The 19,827-nt window shown below is 52.4% G+C and overlaps 1 protein-coding gene across 1 annotated transcript in view; it reads right to left on the reverse strand.

The window, feature by feature from the left end:
• Positions 1 to 19,754, reverse strand: part of DISP3 (dispatched RND transporter family member 3) — a 58,657-nt gene extending 38,903 nt beyond the window's left edge. Inside the window, exon 1 of the mRNA XM_010353518.2 lies at positions 19,689 to 19,754. The gene's annotated coding sequence lies outside the window, so the exon portion shown is untranslated. The remainder of the gene's footprint in view (positions 1 to 19,688) is intronic.
• Between the last annotated feature and the right edge of the window lie 73 nt (positions 19,755 to 19,827).

Genomic DNA, 19,827 nt, shown 5'->3' on the forward strand with positions numbered 1-19,827 from the left:
CTGGCAGTATGAGTATCAGCAAGGCAGCGAGCCTCCCTGAACTTCAGAGTCCTCATCTATAAAATAGAAGTGGCCATTGCTGCCTCGTACGACTGTGGAGTCAAAGGTGGGAAGTACTCTGCAGTCTGTGTAGTACGTTAGTTATCCGTCACATAAGCAGATTTCCTTGCTCCCCGCTGGGGACTGTAACATGTTCAGCCATTACCCAGGAACTGTGCCAGGGCTAGGTGCCTGTCACAGCACTCCTGGAGAACCCTCAGTAGCTTCCCACCCCCTCTATGGGGTGCTGCAGCTGCAGCCACTGTTTGTCAGGCTCAGGCCACTTAATATGCAACTCCAGCAACATCAAACCTTTGGGCATGGGCAGGGGCCGGGCATCTGCCTCCCAGAGACTTGAGTGCAGCAGCAGGAGGGCCTGGCAGAAGAGGGCAGGGCTGGGCAACCCAAGGACTCCAGCGGGGTGGCCCAAAGAGAGGAGGCTTTCCGGCATCCCTGACATGGCCTGTCCCTCTTGTCCTGCCTGCCCTCTGGACAGAGAGAGACTCATTATCCAGTTAGATGCTAGGCAGTGAGAGGAGGAAGCTAATTATGCTAGCGCTAGCTAATTAATGCTGCCTTTCCTATTAACATTCTCTGGAGTGCTCCATTTCAATTAGATGATCTGTCCAGGAAGAGAGGCTGCCATCAGTCCAGAGAAAGTAAGCAAGAGGAGGTGACAGAAGGAGGGTAACAGAGACAGAGACAGAGGAAAAGAAGAGAGAGACAGAGGGGAGAGTGGAATGGTCAGAGATGGGGGAGAGACTGAGATGCAAATAGGGAAACAAAAGAAGAAACAGGAAGAGTGACTGAGGATGTGGGGGACAGGCAGCAGAAGACTTGCAAGACAGAGGCCTGGAAGGGGCGGGAATTACTCCTGCAATATGCAAGATTCCTATCAATGAGATAATTAAACTTCCCATTTGCAACGCCCTAACACGAGCCTGCCAGCTTGCCAAGGGGATGGTAACTGCTCTGAGACCCAATTTGTATTCGCACTGGAGGCAGCTCAGACTCACCCCATCTCCAAAGGGGAAAACCAAGTCTGCACGTGGAGGTGAGGAGTGTGGGAGCCTCTGCCTGATTCTTGGCCTCAGAAGAAGAAAGCTGATGGGAATAAGGTGGAGAGGGGAGGGGCTGTGTTTGCAGTTTTCTGGGAACTAAATCCATCCATCCTGCCCGTGCCTTAGCCTGCCTTGTGGGGAGTACAGTACAGTGTGTTGGTGTTGCAGGGGGTCAAAGGCCAGGGTTCTGGGTCACAGCAGCACTCCCTGGGTGACCTGAAGGCCCCTTGATCCCATTGCTATTCCACCAGGAATGCCACCCCCTTCCCCTAGGGGTCCACATTGAATTCATTATGCAAGGCCTTGCTCAAGCGTTACCTCTTCCAAGAAGCCTTCCCAGATCTGAACCTCCCGCAGCTTCCTGTCTAAGCTTCTCGCCATCCTTACTAGATTTTGCTGGTAAAAATTACTGCAGGGAAGGGAGGGAGAGGCAGTGTAGCAGCATGTTAAGACCTATGGTTTTGGAGGCAGACAGACTTGGGTGCAAATCCCAATTGTAAGATTTAGGGCAGGCAGTGTAACCTTGCTGAGCTTCAGTCTCCCCATCTGCAGAATGGGTACAACAGTACTCACCACAGAAATTGTCAGAAAGATGGCGTACACAACAGACTGAGTACAGTGCCTGGTAGGTATAAGTGCTTGGGAAATGACAGCTACTATTCTTTCATACGTTACTTCCCTCCAAAGGCTGGAACCCCTAAGAGATACATGTAGCGGGCTGTGTTTTCCAAAGATGGCTGAAACAATATCTGCCATCTCACATGCTTATCTCATGATGTGACTTTGACACTCCACCCATCAAGCAGGCAAGGCTGCCAAAGTCACCAGCCCACCCAGATTCAAGGGGAAGGAACGCAGGCATTAGGAAATAAAGGAAGATGCAGCCTCCTCCTGGCTCTCTTCAGACACTCATCCTTGGGATCAGCCACAGTGCTAACAGAACGTCCAAACTAGCCCCTGCAGAGAGATCACTCGTAGGACTTCCTGCTGACAACCAAGTTGACAGCCAGCATCAACCACCATGTGATGTGAGCATGTGAGCGACGTTCCTGCAGACAATTCCAGCCCCCGGTCATTGAGTAACCTCTAACCTTCAAGTCTTTCCAGCCGAGGCCCAGATACCACAGAGTAGAGCTCAGCCATTCTCTCCTGTCCTGACCTGCAGAATGCACGATAGTTGTTATACATCTCTGCACTCTGGGATGTTTTGTTACATAGCAATAGCAACTGGAACAATTGCAGTGAAGCCTTGTTCTGTATGTGTGGCTCCATGCCCTACAGACAGCATTTGCTGGATTTAAGTGACCAGAAAATTGGGCCCAGCCACTCCACCTCCCAGTGAGAGCCCCACAGGCGGGTAGATGTGAGCTTTAAGGGAGCAGGGACTTACTTGGCTGTCATATTCCCTGCTGGCTTCTCGTGGCCTAAAACACCCTTGGGGAGGGGGGCAGTCAGATATTTGTGGAGAGAAAGAAGGAAAAGGAGTGTCTGATGAACTTGGGTTAGGTATTCAATAGAACTTTCCGCTGGACAAATGAGTTAACAGCATTCATAGCGACCTGGATGAGATTGGAGACTATTATTCTAAGTGAAATAACTCAGAAATAGAAAACCAAGCATCATATGTTCTCAATGATACGTGGGAGCTAAGCTATGAGGACACAAATGCATAAGAATGATACAATGGATTTTGGGGACTTGGGAAGGGTTGGGGGGCAAGGGATAAAAGACTATAAATAGGGTACAGTGTATACTGCTTCAGTGATGGGTGCACCAAAATCTCACAAATCACCACTAAAGAACTTACGTAACCAAGTACCACCTGTACCCTAATAACCTATGGAAAAAATTTTTAAAAATTAATTTTTTTTCAAAAAGAACTTTCCCCTGGACAGAAAGGGCAGTCAGACCCCAAGCCACATAAGCATAGCCAGGGGATATAGCTTCCTCCAGGTTGGGAAGGATCTGGAAGAGTGTGAAATGGACAAAGCAGGAAGTGGATTTGATGAATTCTTGGTCTACCACACACCCTCCCCACCCCGTACCTGCCTTCTCAGTCCGCTCCAAAATGAAAAGTGCCACAAGGGAATCACACAAGACTGGTGGTCAACTCACGTGTCGCCAGGCCTGGCCCAGCCACCAGCTTTCTGGGTGGCCCTGGGTATGTCCCACCCCTCTTGGGGCCCTGTCTCCCCGATCTCAAAGCGGGATGGTAAAAGCCCAGGTCCTCCAGCTGTGCCACCCCTGGAGTCTCCAAGAAACCCCAGACAGCTAGGCCATCCCACCTCCCAGTTTGCAGCCCGAGTAGGGCAGGAGCCATCTGAGAGTCCCTCGCACCAAACTGAGGCCGGGCTGGTAGGGGTGGAACACCAGCGCCTCAGCCAGCACCTCCCTCCGCAGGCCCCTCCACAGCTGGTAGGATGGGCAGCAAATTGTAAATCTGTTTTCCTTTCTCAAATGATGGGAATTGATTACCTTAGCAAGGAGCTCCAGCTGCTCCATGGAAAGGAACTAAGGTGATTCCTGCGGTAGCTGTCATTGATTCAAAGCCCGGAGTAGGACTAGGAGGACTGTGGCCATGGGGGTGGAGTGAGGTGGCGTTGAGTGGGGGCTGTGATCAGGCCTTTCTGGGCCCTGGGAATGTTCTCCTTCTCAGTGACCAATGCCCTTTCTCTCTGCCTCTGTCTCTGTCTCTGTCACACACATACAGGCACACTCAGAGGTAGTCAAAATTTAAACTCTGGGCCTCGCTGGGGCCCATGAATCAAGGTAGACACACATCCACGAAACCGATTGTCCTCCTCTTGGGAAAGCCAACTGGGGCAGCTGCTTAAAAGAAACAACAGGCCCTAGGGAGCCTCGAAAGGAAAGAACTCACCCACTTTCAAGCCCAGGCTTGTGGAAACCCAAAGCCATATCTGCAGTCAAATCCCAGGTTTTTAACAGAAAAAAAAAAAAAAAAAAAAAAAAAAAAACACCCACATATATATGCATTTAAAAACCCATTAATAGCAGGAACCTGCTAGGGAGGGTTATGGGTGATTTTTATTTTCTCCTTTGTGCTTGTCTGTTTCTAACTTTTCCGCAATGATCAGGTACATCCTTACTTTTAGAATCAGAAATAAATGTTATTTAAAAATAGAATATGTGTGTATGTGTGGGGAAGGGATTTTGCTAACAGCCTTCAACTCTTTGAGGAATTACTATAATAGGCAGGGGAGGAGGGCTCTGTCCTCCGAGGAGAGAAACCAAGGAGAGTTGGCGTAGGTTGTAGCAGGAGACAACCCAGTGAGAAAGCAGAAGGACCTTGGACAGGGGGAGTTGGCAAATGCCCTACGGGTGAGTGAGTGTGGAGGGACCGTTCAATGTGCAGGAAGTAGATAATGGCCCACTGGACCCAGAAGAGACCTCAGAGTATACCTTGTCTAACGCCTTCATTTTACACATGGGGAAACTGAGACTTACCCAAGGTCAAGTCAAGGAGAAGGGGCTGACCCAAGGTCATCTTATCAGTGGCAGGACCAGGACTCCTGGATGAAGTTTTCATTCTACTCCATCCCCAGATTCTGGGGGCAGTTTTTGGCAGCCCCAGGGAACAACCAGACCTGGGGGGAGACGGCTTGTGGGCTCAAGGTGCCAAAATAGGAGAGCTATTTTTGTTTTTGTTTTGTTTTTTGAGAGAGAGTCTTGCTCTGTCGCCCAAGCTGGAGTGCAGTGGTGCAATCTCAGCTCACTGCAGCCTCCGCCTCCCAGGTTCAAGCGATTCTCCTTTTTCAGCCTCTCGAGTAGCTGGGACTACAGGCATGTGCCACCACGCCTGGCTAATTTTTGTATTTTTTAGTAGAGATGTGGTTTCACCATGTTGGCCAGGCTGGTCTCGAACTCCTGATCTCAAGTGATCTGCCCGCCTCGGCCTCCCAAAGTGTTGAGATTACAGGCGTGAGCCACCACGCCCAGCTGGGAGAGCAATTTTTGAAGTTGAAGAGAAAAGCCAATCTTCAAGTCACAGGCCAGACGGACCTCCACATTTGGACAGAGTGGGGCTTTTGTGGGAGGTGGTGTTGCCTCAAAAACACTCCCAGCCCCCTGCCAGGCCTCACTCTTCTCCAGAGCAAGTGGAGCTCCCAGGGATGTGAACCCATGCCAGAATCTCCCTGCGTTCCTGTTTATAACTTCCCGGCTCTGGCAAAGGTTGACAGAACCCTTCCTTCTCCATTCCCCCATGCCAGCCAGACTATTAAAATGTAATCAAAAAATCACATTAGACATGCAGATTTGACTTAAAATACGTATATGTATATACAATTTAACGGCAATTAGGAGCTAATCAGCTTTTTCTTCCTGGCTCAGGGTGTTTTGCCTTCCCTGGTTTAGCTCTGGTCCTTGAACATCTTGAGGTCTTTGATTCTCTTACCCTTGGGTGGAGAGATTTGGGCAGAGGCTCAAAATGAGTTATTTTGAGTTGAACAGCTCCAGAGAAGGGAGGAAAGAAAAGAGAAGGCCTTGGTGCCTCTCAGGCATCATTGTCCTAAGTCCTGATACTCCATCTTCTGAGAATCCCTCTTTCTCTGGATGCCCCGGCTATGTGCCAGTCATCAGAATCCCAAACCTTTCCCCGAGACCTGGATACTCCACCTAGGCCAGGAGGCTGGAGAGGCACTGGAGATGTGGTGGTGAAACTGGGGCAAAATCACACACATGGAGTGAAGTCAAAAGCCCAGCTAGTTCAATAAAGAAACTCTGACACCCATTAAGACCATCATAATAATTAACTCTGCATCTACCATGTGCCCAGTACTCCTTATCCATCCTCTGTCATCCTCACATCAGCCCTGCAAGGACGCTAGGGAAGGCATTATAAGCATCCACTTTTTACGGAAGCAAAATCAAAATCAGAGAGGTTAAGTGACTCCCTGGTGGTCACACAGCTACTAAGGGGCAGAACTGGAGTTTGAACCTCAGGTCTATTGATCCTAAAGCCCAGGCTCTTTGGGCCATACCAGGTAGCCTATGAGCTCTTTGAAAGCTGAGATGTCAGTACTTGTGGAAGAAACCCATTGCCTTTTAGCATTAGCAAGCTTGCACCATCCCCATAAGACTGGAAATCACTTGGGGTCTAGTAATTCTGCTTTCAGTAGGCGGCAACTCAGGGCATGATGTAAAGGAAGTCTCCCACCCACCTCAGAAGCTTGGCCTTCCCTTCAATGGGTCATGGGTGTGATGGTTAATTCTATGTATCAACCTGACTGGGCTATGGGGTGCCCAGATATTTGGCCAAACATGATTGTGTGTGTGTGTGTGTGTGTGTGTGTGACAGAGAGAGAGAGAGAGAAAGATTGTGTCGAGTGGGGGCTCTGTGGCCAGCCTGTCCAAGCCCCCCATTTCTCAGAGAAGGTCCGGCTGCACAGATGGAGTGGATGAAGGATGACTGGCCTCCCGGGGCTGACAGCTGGTGAGGAAACTGTGGGCACTGACTTGTAAACCCAACGGCTCAGTATTTATCAGGCAAACAAGCTTTGCCTGGGTCAATATATTACCGAGGAAACATCCGAGCCAACATCAGAGGGATCCAACGTTCATGGGCACAACAGCCACTATTACTTTCCCTGTTCTGTGTCCTCTCTCTAGTGAGCTCAGTGGGACAGAACTGGACCCCCTAACACCAAGAGGGAAATCTGTAAAATGGGGGTGGCGATACTGCTCCCCTGCTGAACCAGGGCAGCTAGTATGATTATTAACTTCTTAGCCAGCCAGAGCCCAGGTCTGGCCCCTGCTGCAGGCAGGTCCACAAGTCAACTGGAGCGGACTCCTTTATTCTCTGCCCCAAAGATCCTTGGACTTTAATGTGAGAGTCACTAGGCATACTTGTTGAAGTGCAAATTCTAGGGTGACACAAGGTCAGATTCTGAGGAGGTGGGGCTCAGGAATCTGGGTTTTGTTTTGTTTGTTTTGAGATGGGGTCTCACTCTGTTGCCCAGGCTGGAGTGCACTGACACTATCACGGTTCACTGCAGCCTCGACCTCCCAGACCCAAGTGGTCCTCCCACCTCAGCCTCCCACGTAGCTGAGACTACAGGTACATGCCACCACACCTAGCTGTTTTTGTTTTCTGTTGTTAATTTTTTGTAAAGATGGGGTTTTGCTAGGTTGCCCAGGCTGATCTCAAACTCAAGCGATCTTTCTGCCCCACTCTCCCAAAGTGTTGGAATTACAGTAGGTATCAGTCACTGTGCCCAACCTGGAGTCTGTATTTAAACCACCTCCCCAGGTGATTCTGATACAGGGGGTCCAGAAGGATTCTTGGAAAACCCTTGCTACCCTGGTCATCCTCCCCTGTTCCCAGTGGCTCCCTCCAGCAACGGATTCAGCCTTTGGCCTCCCCGCACCCTCCACTGTGACTCACATGTGTCCCTGGAGGTTCAGGAAATGGACTCAGGCTGTTGTGTCTCTAGCCGAGGCTCACCCCTCAGGCTGTCTTTTCCTCTAGTCATGGGGAGGGAAGAAATGATGGCATTTGGGCTGGCCAGACAGGGGGATACAAACAGCACACCCCGATCTGCCAAACGGCTCTTCTTGGTAACGCCAGACAGTAAAAGGAAATACAAGTCCAAGGGCTTACTGTCTGCCAGGCCCCTTACAAGGGGACTGGGTGGGGAGTTTACCATCCACTGAGCACTACTGTGTGTCTGGCACATGGGAGCTGTTTTATTTATTTATATCACGTCTGATCCAACCCCTGCCCTACAAGCCTGCTTGTAGAGCTGGGCTGGATTGGAGCCTCTGGAGGCAATGTCAGAGGAGGCTAAAATGCCATCCTTTTAGCCACCGTGCCCTGATGCCAAAAGGAATTCCACCAACTAACCCTCTCGGGCCACCTCCTGCTCCTGCCTGCACAACTCAGGCCTCACCTCCAAGACCCATCAGCGCTGGATCCTGGAGCCCATAAAGCAGCCTTGGCATCACTGAGGAAAAGACAATGAAAGCTTAATAAAACCAGCAATACGGCCAGGCACAGTGGCTCATGCCTGTAATCCCAGCACTTTGTGGGGCCAAGGCGGGCAGATCACCTGAGGTCAGGAGTTCGAGATCAGCCTGGCCAACATGGTAAAACCTCGTGTCTACTAAAAATACAAAAAATTAGCCAGGCGTGGTGGCAGGCGCCTGTAATCCCAGCTACTTGGAAGGCTGAGGCAGGAGAATTGCTTGAACCTGGGAGGTAGAGGTTGTAGTGAGCCAAGATTGCGCCATTGCACTCCAGCTTGGGCAACAAGAGCGAAACTCTGTCTCAAAAAAGAAGCGAAAACAGGCCGGGCGCGGTGGCTCATGTCTGTAATCTCAGCACTTTGGGAGACGGAGGCGGGTGGATCACGAGGTCAAGAGATCGAGACCATCCTGGCTAACACGGTGAAACCCTGTCTCTACTAAAAATACAAAAAAAAAAAAAAAAAAAAGAAGAAGAAGAAGAAAAGAAAAAATAGCTGGGTATGGTGGCGGGGGCCTGTAGTCCCAACTACTGAGGAGGCTGAGGCAGGAGAATGGCGTGAACCCGGGAGGTGGAGCTTGCAGTAAGCCAAGATCGCACCACTGCACTCCAGCCCGGGCAACAGAGTGAGACTCCGTCTCAAAAAAAGAAAAAAAAATGAAAACAAAAACAGACAAACAAAAACCCCAGCAACACTTACAGAACCTATGAAATATGACCAGGTTCCCAGATGCCCCTGGCCTGACGAGTCAGCAGGTTCTTGGAAACCCTCACTGCAGGCCTTGGCTAACCCGTCCAGACTGCCCCCACCCCCCACATCTCTCCCACCCTCAGTCCCCAGTCCTGGGTGTGTGAGGCTGGAGACCACAGTTGCCAACTACAGAGGAACCTCTGGGCCCAGCAGCCAGTCCAGCACCCCAGCCCCTAAACTGCTGGGTTAATAAAAAAGAAAAAGATCCCAACGATATATGACCAATAACTATGGCCATAAAAGCCAAATTGGATTTCTTCCTGGCTGATGAGCTCAGGGCCCTTTTCATTCTGAGACGTGATTAACAAATATGTAAAACAATTCCCCCAGCATCTCATCTTGGGATCTTGCTGCAAGTTCAAGCTTGGAGGCAAGGGAGGTGGAAGAAGCAAGGGATCTGTGCCTGGAACAGCAGAAGTGGCCCCAAGGACTTGGGGTTGGAACCTGCCTGGCCACTGGCCTGCGGTGTGACCTAGAGCAAGCCACTTAACATCTCTGGATAGGTTGTTTAGAGAGCAGGAGGAGACGTTCTCTAAATCCTCTGCCTCTGATTCTTAGTCACCACCCAGTTGGGGGAGGCAGAGCAAGGGGAGCTGGATGCTGGGAGAGGCTTCCCTTCACCTCTCTGCAGAGTAACTGGAGGGGGCAGCATGCAGGGGTCCTGCTGTCTTTGGAGGGGAGCAGGCACAGAAGCCTGGCCAAGTGGCAAGAACAGCTGAATAGCCAATAGCCATGTACTGGGTGCCATCAGCTTTGCTGGGACACAGCAAGGTGGTCACCTGCCAGTTCCTAGCCCTGGGGAAGGCTTGGGAGACTGCAATCCCTCCAGCAGCCCCAGCACACCCAGACCACAATTTGTGGGTCCCGAGATGTTGCAAAACTCTTCTTTGTCCCACAGCACCCAAAGCGAAGCTGGAGGATACATCAGAAGCTAAATGTGCTCAAACCTGCTGAGGGGCCGCCATAAGGCGCTCGGGATGGAGCTCTGGGAGAGGGCTGTACTCACAGCCTCACTGCCTGGGAAGGAAGAGAGAATCTTAGAGCAAATATCTTTCCCTCTGAGAACTTGGGGCTCCCCCATCCCCTGCTTCCTGGGCCTGTGAAGGGCTGAGGAGACCAGCAGCAGATGAAAGGGGCACAGCGAGGAGATGGTGGAGACTACCCTTGTGTTCCTGAGCCAGAGCCCTTTCTCTACCTATCCTCAATCCTCTCATTGCAGGGGTGGTGGTGGGACTGAATCGTGCTGCATCCATGCAGCAACTTCCAGTTTGCAGATAAATTTTACATAGGTTTTCTCCTCCTAGGAATTATTTCCAATTTGCAGACAAGAAAACTGAGGCTACGGAAGTGAAGGGACTTATTTGAACCTGATTTCTGATGAGCTCAGTACCCTTCTCACTGTCGTAGATTTTATTTGAGTCTTACATGTTTAAAAATCTCAGGGTCCTAGAATCAGTCCTCCCAACTCCCACTTGGGTGTGTACACACACACACACACACACACACACACACACACACAGCATCTGCCCTCAGCCATTCTGGTCACAGGTTAGGTACAGCGCTGGCTGGACTGTGGGTTCCCAGGGAAGGGAGGAGGGTGGAGACATGAGGGACTGACCTTCAAGTTCCCCATCACGGGTGCCCAGGTGGAATCTCCCCTTCGGTGCCCACACAGGTCAGTGGCTCCAGGGAAGGCTTCCTGGTTCCCTTCCTGAGTGACAGCTCAGGCATGGATAGTGGGGAGCAGGTGTCCATCCAGGAGATGGGCTCAGTACCCCTCAGCCCCTGGGGCTAGCACAGAGGCCTTTGCTCTGGGGTGGAGGGAGTCTGACACTGGCCTCAGCCTCAGCACCCCTTCCACAATGATGCAGCTGCCTACGGAGACAGGAGTCGGGGGTTGGTACTCAGCCGCTGAGGCAGAGGGCTGGGGATGGAGAGTGGCCCCTCAAGCACTGCCCCCCTCCAACTCTGCTGCCTTTCTCATAAAATGCTTGGGAGGCTCAGGGCCCCAGGAACTAAGAACTGCTGCTCCCAGCCCCAAAGGCCAGGAGAGACCCACCAAAGCTACCTGGGCTAAAAAATCCCAGACTGTTTCCCTCACGCCCCCACCCTGCTCAATGGTGGAGTGTTATCCAAAGTCTAATGGGAACGCCCCTACCCATGCACCAGTTCTTCCATAATGGGGCCCTGTCTCCTATTTGAAATTGGGCAAGCCTTTCCTTCTCCTGGGCCTCAGTTTGCCCTTCTGTCAAATGGAAGGGCTGGACTTGAGCTTTCAGGTACCTCCCAGTTCTACCATTTGGAGTCCCTAGAGGGCCAGGACACAGGAGTGTGACACAGGACAGAAGATGGGCTAATTTAGGGCTGGGTAACCAGTTGAGAAGGTCAAAACCATTGTAGGTTCCCTGGGGTCCTGAAGCAGCAGCTTTCAGCCTCCTGGGTTCCAGTCCATGCCACAGCCAGAAGCCAGAGGCACCCCATGACCAGAGGGTCCTGCAGAATGGGAGGAGAGTGGGGCAGGTAGTGAGAGGGCAAAGCTCAGGGAGTCAGTCTCTCTACCCAACCTGAGCCAAGGGTGTTCTGGGCCCCCATTACTCCAGGACGGGTGAAGCAGCTGGAGGAGGTGAAGCCTGGGAATGCTTTGAGAGTAGGTCTGCAGAGGGAGAAATAAGCTACTTAAGCTACTTAGTCTTTTAGGTTGGTGACAGCAGGAATGATGCAAATTGATTCCTATTCAAGTGCTGTCCCAGGCAAGGTGGTGGCAGGGAAGGCAGAAGCGTCCTTTTCCAGAAGCAGTCACCTCCAAGTGCACTCGCTGAGCACCAGAGTAACTTCTGAGCAGGGGTAGCAGTGGCAGCCGCCCCATTCCCCCAGACCTGGGCTCAGCTGCCTGTTCTCCATGTCCCTTCAGGAAGGGAGGATGTCCAGGACTCTCTCCAATCCAGAGCCAAAGCTCCCCCTGGCCCTCCCCAGGCTCCATGGACCCAGGGCACTCTGCTGCCGAGTAGGGCAGCTCCTCAGCTTTTCCTGGGGTGGGGGACATTCTTTCAAGATTGGGGGGATGAGGACAAGAGAAGGACCTTTCCCTTTGTCCATACTTGGGGTCAGGCCCTGCCAAATCAAAGCACTGACTGTCAATGTCCCTCAGCCCCATCTCCCAATTCATACATTTACCAATTCATTCACTCATTCGCTCTAACTTCATTCACTTGTTGGTGCTTGCGATATAAAATAAGGACTTTCTGTTAAATCATCATAATCTGGCCAGGTGTGGTGGCTCACACCTGCGATCCTAGCATTTTGGGAGGCCAAGGCAGGCAGATGGCGTGAGTCCAGGAGTTCAAGACCAGCCTGGGCAACACAGGGAGACCTTGTCTCTACTAAAAGTAAAAAACGTATCCGGGGCATGGTCATGCACACCTGTAGTCCCAATTACTCAGGAGGCTGACGGGGGAGGATTGCTTGAGCCCAGGCATTTGAGGCTGCAGTGAGCTGTGATTGTAGCACTGCACTCCAGCCTGGATAACAGAGAGCCTAGCTTAAAAAATAATCATCATCATAATCTTAACTTAGTGGCGTCTTCAACTCCTTTCCTCCCGAAGGCTCCATGAACCTTTTCACCCCAGATCTATTTGCATGTTCATTAATGCCCAAGAATGGCAATTGGCTGACATATCCCTGTTCACTGCAGATTTCTGGCTCTGTTACTCTGGGATCATCTGCTGGAAGTCTCTGGAGCACCAGGTCGGAAAGTCAGAAACCCTCGGAGGGAACCCACAGCAGCTACTAGCCTGTAATGCACACTCTCAGCCAGCCTTTTCCCAGCTTCCCTGGCTAAAGAAGGGAAGGAGGGGTTTTCTCTTCCGGCTGCTGACACTTTTCCAAAGCCTGATTCCTCTCTAATGTCTCCCAGGCCTGGATTGCAAGGAGGAACAAAAACCAACATCCTGCCCCTGTGAAGTCACAAGATGATGCCTTAAAACCAACAAATACTTTTCAACCTGGGAGTCCCCACACATGATCACATCCAGAGGGGTGCAAGTCTCAGCTACGTCTATATGGAAGGAAAAGGGGAAACATCTGGATGAAAGCCAGCAATGTCCTGCCACTCTGCCAGATGCTGCCCACATCTGGACATTCAAAAAGTGATCTGTCCGGTGGCTTGGCAGTCAAGAAGCAAATGGTCAGCCCACATCACCCTATCCATCAGAACACAGCCTGAGTCCCTATGTACAATTCCCGAGATTACTGAAGGACTCACAAGGTACTTTGGCTTCAATCATACTCATCCTCAAAGGCCCAAATCAAGAGAAGGTAAAGGCCAGAGTGTGGGGCTCAGTCCTTTTGCACACGGCAGCTGGGTCCCGTCTCCACTGCTTATTAGTAAACTGCTTAGTCTCTCTGCACTTCACATTTTTCATCCTTAACATGGAGATAACAGTGCTATCCCCCTTGCTGAGCAAGTATGAGGATGAAATGAGATCATATCTGTAAAGTTCTAAGCCCAGAGCCCAGCAGGTAGTAAACATTCAAAATATGTTGACTGTTATTATCATGATCATTATTATCGGGTGATTACCCTCCAGAGCTCCCCAACGAAGAACAGAGAGATCTCACAGGACAGTGCAAAGGTCAACACAGTTGCAGGGTGTGGGGGACACACACTTTTCCCAAACCTCCCAGGAACACCAATTTGCCACAACCTTCCCCACCCTGACCCCTGTTGAAGCTGCCTTCCCTGGAGACAAGAAGATCACCACATCCTCCTTCACAACAGGAGTGGCTTCCAGCTAGCATTCATATCTCCTCTATTAACAAGGTTTGGCAAAGGATGCATCATCCAGGTGCCAGTGTATGTGTTGGACGCCCCGAGCAGATGGCTGGGCAGAGTGAGCCTTCTCCACTGCACCCTCCTCCTACCAAGACATCAAGTTCATGGACGGTCTAGTTGTACTGGGGGCAACACTTACAGGAAACCTTCCTCCTGACTCTGGAGTGACCACTTGACTGGATCATGCCCTCTCAGCCCCAGGGGACACCTGGGTCCCTCTTCTACTGTGGTGGGGGGGGGCCTGGCTGAGACAGCATTAATCATCTATCACCTCTGCTCCTTTGACCAGAGGTCCTGGGGGGGGGGTGGGAATGGGGACTCTGATGATCTCTACAGTGACAGAGACAGGGACAGAGACCGAGACCTTTCCATTAGGTTGGTGCAAAAGGAATTAGGGGTTTTGCCATTACTTTCAGTGGCAAAAATGACAATTACTTTTGCACCAACCTAACACTTCTACAAGCCCACACCTGGCACACAGTAGGACTACTCAGGTAGATGCTTGTGAGATGGGAGATATGGAGAAGGCCTTTCCTGGCAGAGGAGGTTTAAGTCCCTGGACACTATCTCCCAGGACGTCACCCTGTGGTTCCAAGAAGAGACCCTGTAAATGGTGCCTGCGAGAATCTAAATCCAAGCCAATCCTTCCATTGTCCTTACCACCCCCTTGTTCCCAGGTTAAGCTCACTGTATACACAAACACCATAACCTGCCACCCGACAGCCTTTTCCAAAACTGGCAGATTCCCCATCTGGTTCCCTCAGAGGGAGGAACGGATGGAAGGAAGTAAATTGCCAGGATCAAGAGCATGCCAGGAGTTCTGCAGGCAATGAGATCCTCTCCAGCATCTTCTCTCCCCTGAGTTCAGGGAGAAATATACCCAGACCTTACACTTCACTAATGCCCTCAGGGGATGGCCCCAGGATGCTGCACCGGGTTTTTCCTTCCAGGTTTTGGCAGAGACACAGTCTCTGCTGGTACACATGCCAGCAAGCATGACCAGCCTGGAGGTGTAATATAAATAGCCTGCCGCTGCCCATCAGCTCCTCCACCCCCTTGGCATTAGTTCCAAACCTTTGCCTTCCTCACTCCCAGAGCGAACCAGCCAGCAGGGGCTCTGCTGGGCTCCACCTGCCTCCTCACCAGCAGTGTGACCTTGAGCGGGTGACTTGACCTCTCTAGCCTCAGGCCCTTCCATTGTGAAATGGAATCAGAGCACCTCCCTCCCGAGTGGTTATGGGGATCACATCAGTTAAGGTCCAGGAAGCATTTAGCACACAGCCTGGCATGTGGCTGATGTCAGAGGGGGGTGCAGGGGAGAGGACTGGAGAGATGACAGCAAGCCGCATTTCACCTCTCTACTTGGAAGGGAGTTGTTGCGTTTACTGGCTGCATCAGTTCGGTCCCCTTCCCTGGCGTGGTTTGGATGATTCCCATGCACCCAAGGAAGCCAGCCCAGTTGCCTGGGAAGATACCTGGCCTGGGATTCTGAGACTCAGGCTCTGCTACCAACATGCTGTGTGATGCTGGGCAACTCACTTGCCCTCTCTGAGTAACTTCCCCATCTGCAGAGGCTTCTCATATCCTTGACCTCTTACAGAGTTGTCTTTCACACTCCAAGCTTCACAGCTTGAGTCCCATTCCAGACTCTCACAGGGACTCAGCTCCAGCCCAGCCATGGCTCAGAAGCCTTGGGTACCCAGACCAGGCCACTGACTGATAAACGCAGGTGAGGGTACTGCCCTTCACCTCTGGCCTGTCTGGCAAAGGAATTTACATTCTTTTGAAACCCATCACATAAACAGGTTTCTCGATAAGAAAACATTTATTGAATGACAGTAACCAAAACAATTCAGGGTACTGGGCAAAATGGGGGTTTTTGCTTCATTCAGATCAAAATCTGATCCCAGCTTGGCCTCTTCTTGCTGTGTGACCTTGGGCAAATCTCTTCACTTCTCTGAACTTTGCTTTTCCCATACATTAAATGAGGACAACAATTCATGTGCCATGAAATGGTGGCAAGGCTTAAGTGAGACAGTCCACGTAAATGCTTAGCACCTGGCACATAGTAGGTATTCAACACATGGCAGCTATGATTGGTTGGTATTTTATCACCAGCCTCCCATCGTAAGGCGGAGGACCTGAGGCCATCAGCCATGTCTGGTGCCTGTTTCCAAAGAGCTTTGACAACACACAGACACATATTCCTCGCAATCCTCCCGCCCGTGTACCTTCCAGCTGGTGCAGAGTGGAGAGCGGCTGTCTGGTCTCCTAGTCGCCAGGCAGAGAGTAAGCTCACTGGGGGAGGCTCTGCCGCCATCCCTGGACTGGTCCCGCAGCATCCATGCCTCCAGCCTTTGTTGGCAGCTGCAGCGTGAGCCGCACTGTCTGCCCGTGAATGCGACTTTTGGAAAACATGCATATTTGTGAGTTGGTGCATGTTTCTATTTTGGGCCGACACTGCTCTCTTTATTTATTTTCCCTGGGCTTCGATGCTTTGGAATCTAGCTTGGAAGGGTGTTTTGACAGACTTTGACACCTCTCCCAGCTCCTTTGGCAAGACACCATGCTTGGGTAGGGGGAGGGCAGGCAGAGAAGAAGAGGATTTCAAACGACAAGCCCTCTTCCTTGGCTAGGACTGACGGACAATCCCACACCCCTGCCTCACTGTCCCAGCCCTCTGTTTCTCCATATTTGGGTGTGGGGAGGAGTATAAGAGGGGTTCAGGTGGGGAAACAATTTCAAAGAGGGGGAAGGGAACCAAAAAGGCTAATCACTGAGCTCCCGATTTGAACAATGCTAACGTCATTATCAACACCTATAGTATTGTTATTGTCAACCATCACTGCTACCACCCCCACCATTTTGGGGTGCCTACTTTTATTGCTGGCAGTGAGCTGACTGATGGCCCTTAGGGACACCACCTCCTTGCTCAGCATCTCACTTGGCTCATCTGTGAAGGCTATTTTTGCCATCCCCAGCTCATGGGGCTATGAAAAGAGACTGCTCGGCAACATGGTGGTCATGGCTGTCTTTCCTCTTGGCATCAGAGCCTGGCCAGCAACCAACTGCCCATGGGCAGTCTACTTGATTGGGTCTAAGGACATGAGGCTGATTGCAAAGCCCCTACTCACTGGGCAGGACCTCTAAAGCTGTTCTCAGCTGTTCCCTTCTCTGTGGCCATTTACAACCAGCCCAGTGTCTGCCACTTGGGAGGAAGGACTTTAACTCAGACAATTCCGCCTTTGATGACTAGGGGAATAGGGGGTGAGGAGGATGGGGAGATGAGGGAAGTAGGTCTATACTAGCAGAGAAAGGGGCTTAAACCATCCAAGGACCTGGGGATCAGGAGATCCAGGTTTAAATCTTCTATTCATTCATTTGTTCATCTACTCATTCATTCACCATACATTACCAGCAGAACCGGTGGCTTATGCAGAGGATATAGAGACAGTAGAAGTAATGCCTGTCCCAGTGAAGATTGCATTTCAGCAGTATGACCTCAGGAGAATTACTTGACATCTGTGGTCCTATTAAGGAAATCATCTAAACTTCCCTCACTCAGGGAACAGGATGACTTCACTAGTGGTGGGTGCTCTAAGGAAGGGGAAAGGTAGGATAATCTTGTTAGAATCACAATTTTCAATCCCACCCACACTCAAGAGACTCACTAGAGAATCAATGTTCCAGATTATTAGGGCGAAAAAGTGACCCTACAGGTCACCTCAGCCAGTCCTTTAGCAGATGGGAAGCCTGAAGCTCAGAGAAGGGAAGTAGTTTGCCCAAGGGCAAACTGGGAGTCTGTGGTTAAGCTTGGACTAGGATCCAGGTCCCTCACTTCCAGTCCAGTGCTCCATCCACCACACCATGCTGGGACTGTTCTTCTTTCAACCCAGTTTCTGGAGTTGAAGGACAACAACAGGAGAGGTGTCAAAGGGCAAGCCAGGTCACGGCTACCAGATCTCATGGCTAGCCAAATCTCCAGGGGGGTTCCAGGATGCTTCACCCAAAGTTCTTAGCCCCTTGGAGAGATCACTGCGGCTCTGTGGCATCTGGCCCTGGAAAACTTCCTGGGGAGGGGAACAGAAGCTGCTGAGGCCATGGTGGAGGGCCATCAGATTTCCAAAGAGAGAGAAACGGGGACATGGAACCTGCAGTGAAGAAGGCAAGTCTGAGAATGGAGTCAGCTCCCCCTAAGGGTCAGCTGGGCCCACATCCTAGCAAAGACTGGGTCAGACCCAGCCTAAGGAAAGTTGGGGAGAGAAGCGAAGGCAGTGGGGAAGGATGACTGGAAAGACCAAAAAAAGAGGGTGAGTGTGTGTGTGCGTGTGTGTGTGTGTGTGAGAGAGAGAATAAACCTGGGGGAGGGAACAGAGCAGGGAAACAGAGGGTACAAACAAAGAATGCAGACCCTGATTGTACATCTGTGTGTCTGGACTAAGGTTAGAGGAAGAGGAGTGAGTATTGGGGTAGAAAAGCCAAGCAAAATGGACCCTGGGCTGAAAATGGAGATTCTGTAAGGCACCTGTCCGGGCTGGGCTTCTGCCCAGAGCTTCCACGGAGCCACAGCCTCCTCCCTCCCTCCAGAAGATCCCCTTGTCCCCTGGGAGGTGTAGTAGGAAGTGGGGAGGGGGTGTTTGCTCTAAATCCCCATGCTTCGCCCGTAGGAGCAGGACAGTGTGTGTGTGTGTGTGTGTGTTCATGCGCGCGCGCGCTGGGGGTGGGAGCGTGTCTGTGCTTGGGAGCCTGACTGGCTTTGTGAGTCACTGGGCATCGGTGGGAACACCAGGTGGTGGGCTCTGGAATCTGGGGCTTAGTCAGTGAGTCCGGAGACAGCAGCCTCGAGTGCGGAGCGGGGGCGAAGATGCTGCCCAGGTCCACGAACGTGTGTGCTTGTGAGATCTGTCTGCCCACGTGCGTGTGAACCGTGGGTCTGTGTGGATTGTGTGCGCCTGAAGATTGTGGGTGGGTGTGTACTTGCGCAAGTGGACTACGAATATGTGTGTGGACTGTTTTCCAGTGGTCTGTAGATATGTGTGTGCGCGTGGATGGGTGTGAGTGTGCGTGTGGACTGTGGGTGTGGGCGGGCTTCTGAGTTTCCAGGGCGGCCGCGAGGCGCTGTCCGCGGTGCTGACCCGGGGCGCGGGCCGACAGAGACCTGCGCCCAGTCTCGCAGTGGGTGGGGGGCAGCGGGAAGCTGGGGCCGGCCGTGGAGCAGAGAGGGGCCGAGAAGAGGAAGCCCCCAAGGAGGTGCCTTCCCAGCCCTGCTGCCGGCCTCCCCAGGGAGTTGGGAAAAGTTCTTCCGGCGGTGGGGTTGGCTCCCGGGACTCGGCGCCCTTTGCGCTGGGAATCTTCCCTGACCCTCAGCGCCGCCACTGCCCGGCTGCCCACTCCACCTCCACTCTCGTTCGCGTTCTCGGCAGAGTCCGGGGACCCTCACGCGTGCTGATTCCATCGCCGGCCCGGCCCGCCCCAAGCCCCCACGCGCCCTCCCCGGCCGGACCTGCAGCCAGCTTAACTGGGAAAATGTCCCGCCGAGAGCACGAGTACGCTAGGTAGGGGGTGAGTGGAGGGGGTCATTAGCCTTACTCTGTCCCTTCCCTCCGCTCTAGCATGGCCGAGAGCCCGATCCAGGGGCGGCTTCAGACTGACGCTCAACTTTTATGGACCCAGATATCCCCCAGCGGGGACGAGCAGGGGCCACAGGTCGGAAGCCTTGCCGTTCCTGGACATCCAACATCCAACTCGCCTTGGCCGACAGAGACTGCTGCAGTCCTGCGGGCAGATGGTGCGGAGCTGGGGCCGGGTCGCGGAGGGCAAGCTTGGGTTCTGTCCACCCCTGACCGGCTTTCCCGGGGGGTTCCGAGGCCCGCATCCCGGGCTGGCTGGAGAGCGGGAGAACTTCGCGCGCGGCGCCACGCAGGTCGGGATGCGGACGGCGCGGAGGACTTCCCCCTCCTCCTAGCAATGCATTCCCCAGCCCCGAGACCGAGCCCGGATGGCGCCCCGCGGCCGTGCACTCACCTCGGCCGGCCGAATGGGGCTGGGCTGAGCCGCCGGCGCCGGGGGGAGTGCGCGGAGGGTCGGGAGGCGGCGGCCACCCGGCTGCGCAGACTCGTCTCCTCGCGAGAGTCGCAAGGGGAAGCTCCTCGGAGCCGCAAGA

This window comes from Rhinopithecus roxellana, chromosome 12 (genome assembly GCF_007565055.1).
Source record: "Rhinopithecus roxellana isolate Shanxi Qingling chromosome 12, ASM756505v1, whole genome shotgun sequence".
Lineage (NCBI taxonomy): Eukaryota > Metazoa > Chordata > Mammalia > Primates > Cercopithecidae > Rhinopithecus > Rhinopithecus roxellana.